This window comes from Bos javanicus, chromosome X (assembly GCF_032452875.1).
Source record: "Bos javanicus breed banteng chromosome X, ARS-OSU_banteng_1.0, whole genome shotgun sequence".
Taxonomy (NCBI): Eukaryota; Metazoa; Chordata; class Mammalia; order Artiodactyla; family Bovidae; genus Bos; species Bos javanicus.
Genome location: NC_083897.1, coordinates 108,564,312 through 108,578,852, shown reverse-complemented (window position 1 = coordinate 108,578,852; position 14,541 = coordinate 108,564,312).

Genomic DNA, 14,541 nt, shown 5'->3' with positions numbered 1-14,541 from the left:
ATCTAATCCCCTTCACTATTTCTGGAGATCAACCCCAATCATGATTTTCAGGCCATATTTTTATATTTATTCTATTCACAAGCACCTGCATTCACCAGGGCCACAATGTTCCCTTGGTATCTCTAATTTTCTTGAAGAGATCTCTATTCTTTCCCATTCCATTGTTTTCCTCTATTTCTTGGCATTGATCACTGAGGAAGGCTTTCTTATCTCTCCTTGCTATTCTTTGAGACTGTGTATTCAAATGGGTATATCTTTCCTTTTCTCCTTTGCTTTTTGCTTCCCATCTTTTCACAGCTATTTGTAAGGTGTCCTCAGACAGCCATTTTGCTTTTTTTGCGTTTCTTTTTCTTGAGGATGGTCTTGATCCCTGTCTCCTGTACAGTGTCACAAACCTCCCTCTGTAGTTCATTTAGGCACTATGTCTATCAGATCTAGTGCCAGACCACTTCAGTATTCTTACCTTGAGAATCCCATGAACAGTATGAAATGGTAAAAATATAGGACACTGAAAAATGAACTCCCCAGGTCGGTAGGTGCCCAGTATGCTACTGGAGATCAGTGGAGAAATAACTCCAGAAAGAATGAAGGGATGGAGCCAAAGCAAAAACAACACCCAGTTATGGATGTGACTGGTGATAGAAGCAGGGTCTGATGCTGTAAAGAGCAGTATTGCATACGAACCTGGAATGTCAGGTCCATGAATCAAGGCAAATTCGAAGTGGTCAAACAAGAGATGGCAAGAGTAAACATTGACATTCTAGGAATCAGGGAACTAAAATGGACTGGAATGGGTGAATTTAACTCAGATGACCATTATATCTACTACTGTGGGCAGGAATCCCTTAGAAGAAATGGAATAGCCACCATAGGCAACAAAAGAGTCCGAAATGCAGTACTTGGATGCAGTCTCCGAAATGACAAAATGATCTCTGTTCGTTTCCAAGGCAAACCATTCAGTATCACAGTAATCCAAGTCTATGCCCCAACCAGTAACACTGAAGAAGCTGAAGTTGAACCATTCTATGAAGACCTGCAAGACCTTTTAGAATGAACACCCCAAAAAAATGTCCTTTTCATTATAGGGGACTGAAATGCAAAAGTAGGAAGTCAAGAAACACCTGAAGTAACAGGCAAATTTGGCCTTGGAATACAGAATGAAGCAGGGCAAAAGCTAATAGAGTTTTGCCAAGAGAATGCACCGGTCATAGCAAACACCCTCTTCCAACAACACAAGAGAAGACTCTACACATGGACATCATCAGATGGCCAACACCAAAATCAGATTGATTATATTCTTTGCAGCCAAAGATGGAGAAGCTCTATACAATCAGCAAAAATAAGACTGGGAGCTGACTCTGGCTCAGATCATGAACTCCTTATTGCCAAATTCAGACTTATATTAAAGAAAGTAGGGAAAACCACTAGACCATTCAGATATGACCTAAATCAAATCCCATATGATTATACACACACATTGGGCCCATCTAAATTTTAAGACTGTTGATTCTACTTCTACTAAAAAAAAAAAAAAACAATTGGACTCTTCTTCATATGGATTCCATTAAGTCTATGGATGGGTTTGGGTGAAAAGTGAAAGCAGTATGAAAAATTTAAGTATATTTTTTCAAATCTATGAACATGGGATATCTTTTCATTTATTTATGTTTTCTTTTATTTTGTTCATCAATGTTGTACAGTTTAAAGTGTATAGATCTTTTGCCTACTAGGTTGTACTTTTCCATTAAGTATTTTTTTTTGTTTTTGATGCTATTGTAAATGAGATCATTTTCTCTACTTCATTTTCAGATAATTCTTTGTTTGAGTGTAGAAACACTACTGAATTTTGAATATTAATTTTGAATCCTGCAACTTTACTGAATTTGTTGATTAGATTGAACTGTTTTTTGGTAGAATCTTTAGGACTTTTCTAGATATAAAATCATGTCATCTGCAAATAGAGACAATTTTACTTTTTCTTTTCAAATTCTGATTCATTTTATTTCCTTTCCTTGCCAGACTGCACTAGCTAAAACTTCCATGCTGTGTTGAATAGAAGTGTTGAGAACGGACACCCTTGTGTTATTTCAAATCTTACAGGAAAGCTTTCATTCTTTCACCATTTAGTATAATTTTTGCTGCTGCTTGTCAACATTGCAACAATGTTATATGTTGTTATCATGCTGAGGTAAATTCCTTCAACATCTAATTTGTGAAGTTTTTTAAAATCATTAACAGATGTTGAGGGGAGGAGCCAAGATGGCGGAGGAGTAGGACGGGGAGAACACTTTCTCCCCCACAAATTCATCAAAAGAGCATTTAAACGTCGAGTAAATTCCACAAAACAACTTCTGAATGCCGGCAGAGGACATCAGGCACCCAGAAAAGCAACCCAACTCTTCGAAAGGAGGTAGGAAAAAATATTAAAAACAAAAAAAAGAGACAAAAGAGGGAGGGACGGAGTTCCGTCCCGGGAAGGGAATCTTAAAAAGAGAGAAGTTTCCAAACATCAGGAAACCTTCTCACTGCCGAATCTGTGCCGAGCTTTGGAAGCACAGAGGGCAACATAACAGGGAGAAAAAATAAATAAACAATTTAAAACTCGCAGATTGCGAGCCCTACGGTAACTCCCCTACCCGAGAAGCAGCGCAGATGCCTGCACACGCCATTAGCGAATCGGGGCTGGGCAGGGAGGCGCGGCGTGGGCTGCATCGCTGAGAGTAAGAATCTGGCCTGAATACCCTGAGCGCTATCTGAGTGAAATAATTTGGGCTAGCAAACCAGACTGTGGGATATCTACCACGCGAAAAGCCAGCCCTAACCTAAGACACCGCCAGGCCCACGCATGGAACAAAGGACTGAACAGAGATAGCCAGCTGCAGACCTTCCCCCTCCGGTGACAGGCAGCCAGAGCTGGAAGGGGGCAATAGCAGCCCCAGAGAGACTTTATCTATAAAACTGTAAGCAGGCTTCTTTGCTAAGTAAAACTTATTGGGGGTCTGAACGGTCAACATCTGCCTGAGAAGGTGCGCCGGTTTTACATCCAGATAACCGAGTGGCGGGGAGGCGACCACTATCCTCCAACCACTAACACTATGGCAGGCAACTATGCAGAATACACCCCATAATCCTGATAGTACTTGCTAGAGCCAGATAGATGAGCAGTAAAAACTTGTTCCCTAGGGATACAGATTTTGAAATTTGATTGCTGATTGCTGCTTTTTATCACTGAGAGACTGGCATAGAGATCAGCCACTGTTTCAACACCAAAGGGCTAACATGCCTTCCTAGCCACAGGGGATTTAAAAGACACAAGACTACTTCATTCACTACTGAGAGCCAGATATTTAAGGAAATCTTGCCAGGTCACCAGTTGACTGCAGGGGAAAAAAAAAATGAAAGAGCAACTCCAGTGACCACATAAAACAAAGATACACACTTTACAAAAATAGGTCAGAAAATCATGAAAGGATAGTTTCAGCTCTCAACAAGCAAAAAAACAGCAATCTAGGAGGAATGAGAAAATTAGATTTCCAGAGTTACCACAACATAATACTCAGAATGTCCAAACCTCAATAAAAATTTACAAACCATACATAGGAACATAAAATAATGGCCTATTCACAGGGAAAAAATAATTAAACAGAAATCATCACCCATTGGAAATATTAGTTAAATATATTAAATCAACTGCATTAAATAGATTTGATAAACTAAAAGAAACCAAGAAGAAGAACAAAAGGAAATTGAGAAAACAATGTCTGAACTAAATAAGGCATATAGGAACGGAGTATCTTTATAGTATTGAAATTAAGTTGGTATTATTTGAACTAGAATGCTGTAAGTTTAAGATGTAAATTGTAATCCCCAAATTAACCAACAAGAAAATAATTAAAAAACATACAAAAAAAGGAAAAAAGAAAGAAATCAAAACAGTATGGAAAGTAAATTTTACAAGGTCAGTAATGGAAGAAGTGAAGAACAGAAATATATGGCATGCAGAAAATATAGCTAAATTGAAGAAACAAATTTTTTTATTGTTAATCACATTAAATATAAATAGATTTAATTATTCCATTAAAGCACAGAGATTGGCAGATTTGATTAAAAGCATAGAAAAAAAATGTTGTTTAGCCACTAAGTCATGTCTGACTCTTTTGCAACCCATAAACTGTAGCCCACCAGGCTCTTCTGTCCATGGGAGTGGGTTGCCATTTCCTTCTCTAGGGGATCTTCCCAACCCAGGGATCGAATCCACATCTCCTGCATTGGCAGGCAGATTCTTTACCACTGAGCCACCAGGAAAACCCAAAGAAAAAGATATTCCATTCAAATAGTAACCAAAAGAGAACTGTTCAGACAAAAGAGACATTAAGTCAGAAAAGATTATGAAAGAACAGGTCAATACAAGATATCTAAAAATTATAAACAGGCACAACTCGACTTACTGGAAAAGACACTGATGTTGGGAAAGATTGAAGGCAGGGGGAGAAGGGGAAGACAGAGGACGAGATGGTCAGAAGGCATCACTGACTCAATGGAAATGAGTTTGAGCAAACTCTGGGAGATAGTGAAGCACAGGGAAACCTGGCATGCTGCAGCCCAGGGAGTTACAGAGTCAGACAAGACAGAGCAACTGAACAACAACAAAGAAGCTGCAAAATATATGAAGAAAAATGGACAGAATTGCAGAGGAAAATAGAAAAGTCCATAATAACTTGAAATTTTAATACTCCCATTTTTAATAATGTATAAATCATATATAAAATCAATAAGAATATACAAAACTTTAACTACACTATTAGCCAATTAGAGCTGACAAAGACCACTTCACACAATAAAAAGAGATACACATTTCTCTTAAGTGCACCTGAAAAATTCCCCAGGATATACAGTATTTAGGCCACAAAATATATCTAATAAATTTTATTTATTTATTTATTTATTTTATTATTTTACTTTACAATATTGTATTGGTTTTGCCATACATTGACATGAATCTGCCATGGGTGTAAATGTGTTCCCCATCCTGAGCCCCCCTCCCACCACCCTCCCCATCCCATCCCTCAGGGTCATCTCAGTGCTCCAGTCCTGAGCACCCTGTATCATGCAGCGAATCTGGACTGGTGATTCATTTCATATATGATATTATACATGTTTCAATGTCATTCTCCCAAATCATCCCACCCTCGCCCTCTCCCACAGAGCCCAAAAGACTGTTCTGTACATCTGTGTCTCTTTTGCTGTCTCGCATACAAGGTTATCGTTACGATCTTTCTAAATTCCACATATATGCGTTAATATACTGTATTGGTGTTTTTCTTTCTGGCTTATTTCACTCTGTATAATAGGCTCCAGTTTCATGAATCTCATTAGAACTGATTCAAATGTATTCTTTTTAATGGCTGAGTAATACTCCATTGTGTATATGTACCACAGCTTCCTTATCCATTCATCTGCTGATGGACATCTAGGTTGCTTCCATGTCCTGGCTTTTATTTTATTTTTTTTTAATTTTATTTTATTTTTAAACTTTACAATATTGTATTAGTTTTGCCAAATATCGAAATGAATTCACCACGGGTATACCTGCGTTCCCCATCCTGAACCCTCCTCCCTCCTCTCTCCCCTACCCTCCCTCTGGGTCATCCCAGTGCACCAGCCCCAAGCATCCAGTACTGTGCATTGAACCTGGACTGGCGACTCCTTTTATACATGTCAACATCACTCATTATCAGAGAAATGCAAATCAAAACCACTATGAGGTACCATTTCATGCCAGTCAGAATGGCTGCGATCCAAAAGTCTACAAGCAATAAATGCTGGAGAGGGTGTGGAGAAAAGGGAACCCTCTTACACTGTTGGTGGGAATGCAAACTAGTACAGCCACTATGGAGAACAGTGTGGAGATTCCTTAAAAAACTGGAAATAGAACTGCCTTATGATCCAGCAATCCCACTGCTGGGCATACACACTGAGGAAACCAGAAGGGAAAGAGACACGTGTCCTGGCTTTTATAAAGAGTGCTGTGATGAACATTGGGGTACACGTTTTTCTTTCAATTCTGGTTTCCTCGGTGTGTATGCTCGGCAGTGGGATTGCGGGGTATTATGGCAGTTCTACTTCCACTATTACCTTAAATGTAAATGGGTTGAATGCCCCGACCAAAAGACAAAGACTGGCTGAATGGATACAAAAACAAGACCCCTACATATGTTGTCTACAGGAGACCCACCTCAAAACAGGGGACACATACAGACTGAAAGTGAAGGGCTGGAAAAAGATTTTCCATGCAAATAGGGACCAAAAGAAAGCAGGAGTAGCAATACTCATATCAGATAAAATAGACTTTAAAACAAAGGCGGTGAAAAGAGACAAAGATGGTCACTACATAATGATCAAAGGATCAATCCAAGAAGAAGATATAACAATTATAAACATATATGCACCCAACACGGGAGCACCACAGTACGTAAGACAAATGCTAACAAGTATGAAAGGAGAAATTAACAATAACACAATAATAGTGGGAGACTTTAATACCCCACTTACACCTATGGATAGATCAACTAAACAGAAAATTAACAAGGAAACACAAACTTTAAACGATACAATAGACCAGTTAGACCTAATTGATATCTATAGGTCATTTCATCCCAAAACAATGAATTTCACCTTTTTCTCAAGCGCACATGGAACCTTCTCCAGGATAGATCACATCCTGGGCCATAAAGCTAGCCTTGGTAAATTCAAAAAAATAGAAATCATTCCAAGCATTTTTTCTGACCACAATGCAGTAAGATTAGATCTCAATTACAGGAGAAAAACTATTAAAAATTCCAACATATGGAGGCTGAACAACACGCTGCTGAATAACCAACAAATCACAGAAGAAATCAAAAAAGAAATCAAAATTTGCATAGAAACGAATGAAAATGAAAACACAACAACCCAAAACCTGTGGGACACGGTAAAAGCAGTCCTAAGGGGAAAGTTCATAGCAATACAGGCACACCTCAAGAAACAAGAAAAAAGTCAAATAAATAACCTAACTCTACACCTAAAGCAACTAGAAAAGGAAGAAATGAAGAACCCCAGGGTTAGTAGAAGGAAAGAAATCTTAAAAATTAGAGCAGAAATAAATGCAAAAGAAACAAAAGAGACCATAGCAAAAATCAACAAAACCAAAAGCTGGTTCTTTGAAAGGATAAATAAAATTGACAAACCATTAGCCAGACTCATCAAGAAACAAAGGGAGAAAAATCAAATCAACAAAATTAGAAATGAAAATGGAGAGATCACAACAGACAACACAGAAATACAAAGGATCATAAGAGACTACTATCAACAATTATATGCCAATAAAATGGACAACGTGGAAGAAATGGACAAATTCTTAGAAAAGTACAACTTTCCAAAACTGGACCAGGAAGAAATAGAAAATCTTAACAGACCCATCACAAGCATGGAAATTGAAACTGTAATCAAAAATCTTCCAGCAAACAAAAGCCCCGGTCCAGACGGCTTCACAGCTGAATTCTACCAAAAATTTAGAGAAGAGCTAACACCTATCCTGCTCAAACTCTTCCAGAAAATTGCAGAGGAAGGTAAACTTCCAAACTCATTCTATGAGGCCACCATCACCCTAATACCAAAACCTGACAAAGATCCCACAAAAAAAGAAAACTACAGGCCAATATCACTGATGAACATAGATGCAAAAATCCTTAACAAAATTCTAGCAATCAGAATCCAACAACACATTAAAAAGATCATACATCATGACCAAGTGGGCTTTATCCCAGGGATGCAAGGATTCTTCAATATCCGCAAAGCAATCAATGTAATACACCACATTAACAAATTGAAAAATAAAAACCATATGATTATCTCAATAGATGCAGAGAAAGCCTTTGACAAAATTCAACATCCATTTATGATAAAAACTCTCCAGAAAGCAGGAATAGAAGGAACATACCTCAACATAATAAAAGCTATATATGACAAACCCACAGCAAACATTATCCTCAATGGTGAAAAGTTGAAAGCATTTCCTCTAAAGTCAGGAACAAGACAAGGGTGCCCACTTTCACCATTACTATTCAACATAGTTTTGGAAGTTTTGGCCACAGCAATCAGAGCAGAAAAAGAAATAAAAGGAATCCAAATTGGAAAAGAAGAAGTAAAACTCTCACTATTTGCAGATGACATGATCCTCTACATAGAAAACCCTAAAGAGTCCACCAGAAAATTACTAGAAATAATCAATGACTACAGTAAAGTTGCAGGATATAAAATCAACACACAGAAATCCCTTGCATTCCTATACACTAATAATGAGAAAACAGAAAGAGAAATTAAGGAAACAATTCCATTCACCATTGCAACGGAAAGAATAAAATACTTAGGAATATATCTACCTAAAGAAACTAAAGACCTATATATAGAAAACTATAAAACACTGGTGAAAGAAATCAAGGAGGACACTAATAGATGGAGAAATATACCATGTTCATGGATTGGAAGAATCAATATAGTGAAAATGAGTATACTACCCAAAGCAATTTATAGATTCAACGCAATCCCTATCAAGCTACCAACAGTATTCTTCACAGAGCTAGAACAAATAATTTCACAATTTGTATGGAAATAGAAAAAAACCTCAAATAGCCAAAGCGATCTTGAGAAAGAAGAATGGAATTGGAGGAATCAACCTACCTGACTTCAGGCTCTACTACAAAGCCACAGTTATCAAGACAGTATGGTACTGGCACAAAGACAGAAATATTGATCAATGGAATAAAATAGAAAGCCCAGAGATAAATCCACGCACATATGGACACCTTATCTTCGACAAAGGAGGCAAGAATATACAATGGATTAAAGACAACCTCTTTAACAAGTGGTGCTGGGAAATCTGGTCAACCACGTGTAAAAGAATGAAACTGGACCACTTTCTAACACCATACACAAAAATAAACTCAAAATGGATTAAAGATCTAAACGTAAGACCAGAAACTATAAAACTCCTAGAGGAGAACATAGGCAAAACACTCTCCGACATACATCACAGCAGGATCCTCTATGACCCACCTCCCAGAATATTGGAAATAAAAGCAAAAATAAACAAATGGGACCTAATTAACCTTAAAAGCTTCTGCACATCAAAGCAAACTATTAGCAAGGTGAAAAGACAGCCTTCAGAATGGGAGAAAATAATAGCAAATGAAGCAACCGACAAACAACTAATCTCAAAAATATACAAGCAACTCCTACAGCTCAACTCCAGAAAAATAAACGACCCAATCAAAAAATGGGCCAAAGAACTAAATAGACATTTCTCCAAAAAAGACATACAGATGGCTAACAAACACATGAAAAGATGCTCAACATCACTCATTATCACAGAAATGCAAATCAAAACCACTATGAGGTACCATTTCACACCAGTCAGAATGGCTGCGATCCAAAAGTCTACAAATAATAAATGCTGGAGAGGGTGTGGAGAAAAGGGAACCCTCTTACACTGTTGGTGGGAATGCAAACTAGTACAGCCACTATGGAGAACAGTGTGGAGATTCCTTAAAAAACTGGAAATAGAACTGCCTTATGATCCAGCAACCCCACTGCTGGGCATACACACTGAGGAAACCAGAAGGGAAAGAGACACGTGTACCCCAATGTTCATCGCAGCACTGTTTATAATAGCCAAGACATGGAAGCAACCTAGATGTCCATCAGCAGATGAATGGATAAAGAAAGCTGTGGTACATATACACAATGGAGTATTACTCAGCCATTAAAAAGAATACATTTGAATCAGTTCTAATGAGGTGGATGAAACTGGAGCCTATTATACAGAGTGAAGTAAGCCAGAAGGAAAAACATAAATACAGTATACTAACGCATATATATGGAATTTAGAAAGATGGTAACAATAACCCGGTGTACGAGACAGCAAAAGAGACACTGATGTATAGAACAGTCTTATGGACTCTGTGGGAGAGGGAGAGGGTGGGAAGATTTGGGAGAATGGCAATGAAACATGTAAAATATCATGTAGAAAACGAGTTGCCAGTCCAGGTTCGATGCATGATGCTGGATGCTTGGGGCTGGTGCACTGGGACGGCCCAGAGGGATGGTATGGGGAGGGAGGAGGGAGGAGGGTTCGGGATGGGGAACACATGTATACCTGTGGCGGATTCATTTTGATATTTGGCAAAACTAATACAATTATGTAAAGTTTAAAAATAAAATAAAATTGGAAGAACAATAAAAAAAAAAAGAATAAAAAAAAAAATCATTAACAGATGTTGAATATTGTGTAGTGCTTTCTCTGCATCTATCGAGTTGATGATATGATTTTTTTTTCATTCTACGAATATGATGTATCACATTGATTAATTTGTATGTGTTAAACCTTCCCTGACTCCCAAGGATAAATCCCACTCGATCATGGTGAATGGTCTTTTTAATGTGCTGCTGAGTTCAGTCTGCTAGTATTTTATTCAGAATTTTACATCTATGTTTATCAGGTATATGGGCCTATAATATTCTTTTCTGATAGAGTCCTTTTCTGGCTTTTAGGTAGTAGGATGGCCTCATAAAATGACTTTGAGAGTGTTTGCTCCTCTTTGCTTTTTGGGCAAGTAGTGGCATTAATTTTTTTTTAATATTAAAAAAATTTTTTTATTTATTTGGCTGTGCCAGGTCTTAGTTTTGGCACATGGGATCTTTGATCTTTCTTGCAGCATGTGGGATCTAAGTCCCTGACTAGGATCAAACCCAGGCTCCTTGCAGGGGGAGCACAGAGGCTTAGCCACTGGACCACCAGGAAAGTCCCTAATGGTATTAATTTTTTAAAAGTCTAGTAAGATTCAACTGTGAAGCCATCTGGTCCTGGGTTTGTCTTTTTTAGGAGATGTGTGATTACTGACTCAGTCTCCTGACTAGTAATTTGTCTGTTCAGATTTTCTTTTCTTCCTGGTTCAGTCATGGTAGATTGTATTTTTCCAAAAATGTTCCCATTTCTTCTAGGTTCTCCTGTTTGTTGGCATATAGTTATTCATGGTAGCTTATAATGATTCTTTGTATTTTTGTTGTAATGTCTCCCTTTTCATTTATAACTTTATTGGTTTGAATCCTCCCTTTTCCCCTAGCTAGTCTAGCCAACAGCATGTCAATTTTGTTTATCTTTTCAAAGAAACTACTGTTAGTTGGGTTAATCTTTTGTATTGTTTTCCTGTTCTCAATTTCATTTATTTCTACTCTAATATTATTGATATCTTTCTTATGCTGCTCAATTTGGGTGTAACTTTCTTTCCCACCCACCCCCCCAGTTCCTTAAGACATATAGAGTTAGGTTTTTCATTTGAAATTTTTCTAGCTCCTCAATGTAAATGTGTTTTGCTGTGAACTTCCTCTTAGAATTGATCTCACACTGACTTGGTGGGGTTGTGGCCTGTGGGACATTCTGTGATGAGGGCATCATAATGGACTGTCTGCCCTCCATCAAGTTACCAGAGTGAAGCAGATGATCAGGTGATGTAAAAAAAATCACAGAAGCGTGGTGAAACAGAATCAGAGCTCAAGATACTGGGTTGGCAAAAAAAAAAAGTCTAAATTTTTCCATAACATCTTACAGAAAAACCTGATTAAACTTTATGGCTAACCCAATAAAAAGGGTATCATGTTAGAGTGTAAAAGCTCGAGGATTGCCAGAAATGACCAAAAGTGGAATTTGGAGGGATATAGGAAATAGATGGGGAAACAGTGTCAGACTTTATTTTTCTGGGCTCCAAAATCACTACAGATGGTGATGGCAGCCATGAAATTAAAAGATGCTTACTCCTTGGAAAGAAAGTTATGACTAACCTATATAGCATATTCAAAAGCAGAGACATTACTTTGCCAACAAAGGTTCATCTAGTCAAGGCTATAGTTTTTCCTGTGGTCATGTATGGATGTGATAGTTGGACTGTGAAGAAGGCTGAGTGCCAAAGAATTGATGCTTTTGAACTGTGGTGTTGGAGAAGACTCTTGAGAGTCCCTTGGACTGCAAGGAGATCCAACCAGTCCATTCTGAAGGCGATCAGCCCTGGGATTTCTTTGGAGGGAATGATGCTAAAGCTGAAACTCCAGTACTTTGGCCACCTCATGCGAAGAGTTGACTCATTGGAAAAGACTCTGATGCTGGGAGGGATTGGGGGCAAGAAGAGAAGGGGACGACAGAGGATGAGATGACTGGATGGTATCACTGACTTGATGGACGTGAGTCTCAGTGATCTCCGGGAGTTGGTGATGGACAGGGAGGCCTGGCGTGCTGTCGCAAAGAGTCGGACACAACTGAGCGACTGATCTGATCTGATCTGATCTGATAATTGTATAATAACGTCCATCATTGTTTCCAAGGTTCATATCAAATAGTTTAAAATTATAACACCTTATTTTACACTGATAACAACTTCAGCTGAATTTCTTTATATATATAAAGAAATTATATATATATAATTCATGCATCATGTGGGATCTTTCTTTCATTGCTGTGTATGCCTTTAGTTGCCTTGTTGGCATGTAGGATCTTAGTTCTTCAACCAGGGATCAAACCCACATTCCATCCATTGGAAGATGGATTCTTAACTGGACAAGGGAAGTCCCTCAACTGAATTTCTAACCTTACCACTTTTACTTCTCCTTCCCATCACATTTTTTGATTGTTGATATTACAGTGTACATATTTTTTATATTGCTTAAGTGATAACAGGCTATTGTAGTTATACTAATTTGTATTACATTTGTTTAACTTTTAAGCTAGAGTAGTAAATGATTTATGCACCACCATTATCATACTACAGAGTCTAATTTGAATATATATTTACCATCACCAATGAGTTTTACTCTGCTTTTTTGTTTTTATGTGTTTATTTATTCCTTCCTTCCTTCATTTACTTTTTTCAGGCAAGGCTTTATTGGGGCCGCTCCTGCAGCAGGGGAGAGTGAGAACAAACAACAGGTTATCTTATTTATTTGCTCCCTGAGGTGGGGCTAGCTTGTTCCTTATATGGGGTGAGGGTGGAGGTCTGTTCAGAGGTCAAGCCGGAGTCATCACCCCTTAGGTGGTGTTCTGTGCAGAGGGCATGCGCAGTACCCTGCTTTTTCTCCAGGCTCTTCAGAAGTGGCAGTTGGGTTTTTTGGTCTCTCTGTATCTTTTGTCCAGCATTTGCCCCAACTGCACACGCACACAGCTATTTTCAGTCCCGTATAGTTCCTTTGTATTTCGTTGCTGGAGGAAAGGTGTCTCCAGGTGCAAGCTTTGCAGCACTGCAGCAAGGGTCCCAGATCCCAGCCAGTCTCATTCCCGCAAGAGACTCTACATCCTTATTCTTAAGTAGTAAGGGGCTGAAGGTCTCTTTTTCTGAAACTTCTTCCTGCTGGACAGGGGCCACAGACCTTAGCCTGTATTGGAGGTGTAGAAGTCCCTCGGTGACTGTTTCAAGGACCTGTAGGGACCTGGGCCGCTTGCCACTGGAATGAGCTGAATTCCTTGATCCATCATGAGCCTCACTTCAAACTGTTAACACCTTTAAAAGACACAAACTTAACCAAAAGGGTAATAAATAAACAAGGGATAAAAAAGACAACAGCAATAGCCATTGAAGGGCCTAGAAAGGGAAGGAACCAGGGTAACTTCCTTAACTGTTGACCATTCAAGGGAGGCAGTATCTCCCCTGCCAAAATTAGGAAGCCATTCTGCCTAGGTGTGTATTTCCTTAATATTAACTTGTATATGTCCTGTTGCATTGATCCAAATGTAGCAGGGAGTATCAGTTATTGCACAGACTCTGCCTTGGTCTGACAGAAGGTAACCAAGGGCTGTACAACTGTCAAGAACCACATCAGCCAAGGAAACAAGAGGTCCCAGGTCCAGTTAAGACTTCAAATAGGATCCAATGCACTACATCATTTTACTTAACTGTTGATCATCCCTGTCTTTTTAAAAATTAATTAATTTATTTTTGGTTGTGCTGAGAGCTTGTGGCTATGTTGGGTCTTCATTGCTACACGCAGGCTTTCTCTAGTTGCATCAAGTGGGAGATTCTCATTACAGTGACTTCTGTCGTTGCAAAGTGTGGGCTCAGTAAGTCATGGGTTTAGTTGCCCTGTAGCATGTGGAAATCTTCCTGGATCAGGGATCAAACCTGTGTCCTGCATTGTCAGGTGGATTCTTAACCACTGGACTACCAGGGAAGTCCCATGCCTGTCTTTTGAAAAAGTATCTCAGATCTTCCACAGGCTCACAGGTGTATTGTTCTTCTGTTGTGACCTTTGCTGTTTCTGAAGGTAAAAACTTTAGTCTGGACAAATGTACCCAACTAGATATCCCTTGCAGTTTGACGGTAATTGGGATGGTTAAAATTACTTTATAGGGGGCCTTCTATTACAGCAATCTTTGGTATTTGAGGGACCCCCCCTTTCCAGGTTTTAAGAAGAACTTGGTCCCTGGGGTTTATTTGTGAAGGAACTGCTCCTTCCTCTAGGTTT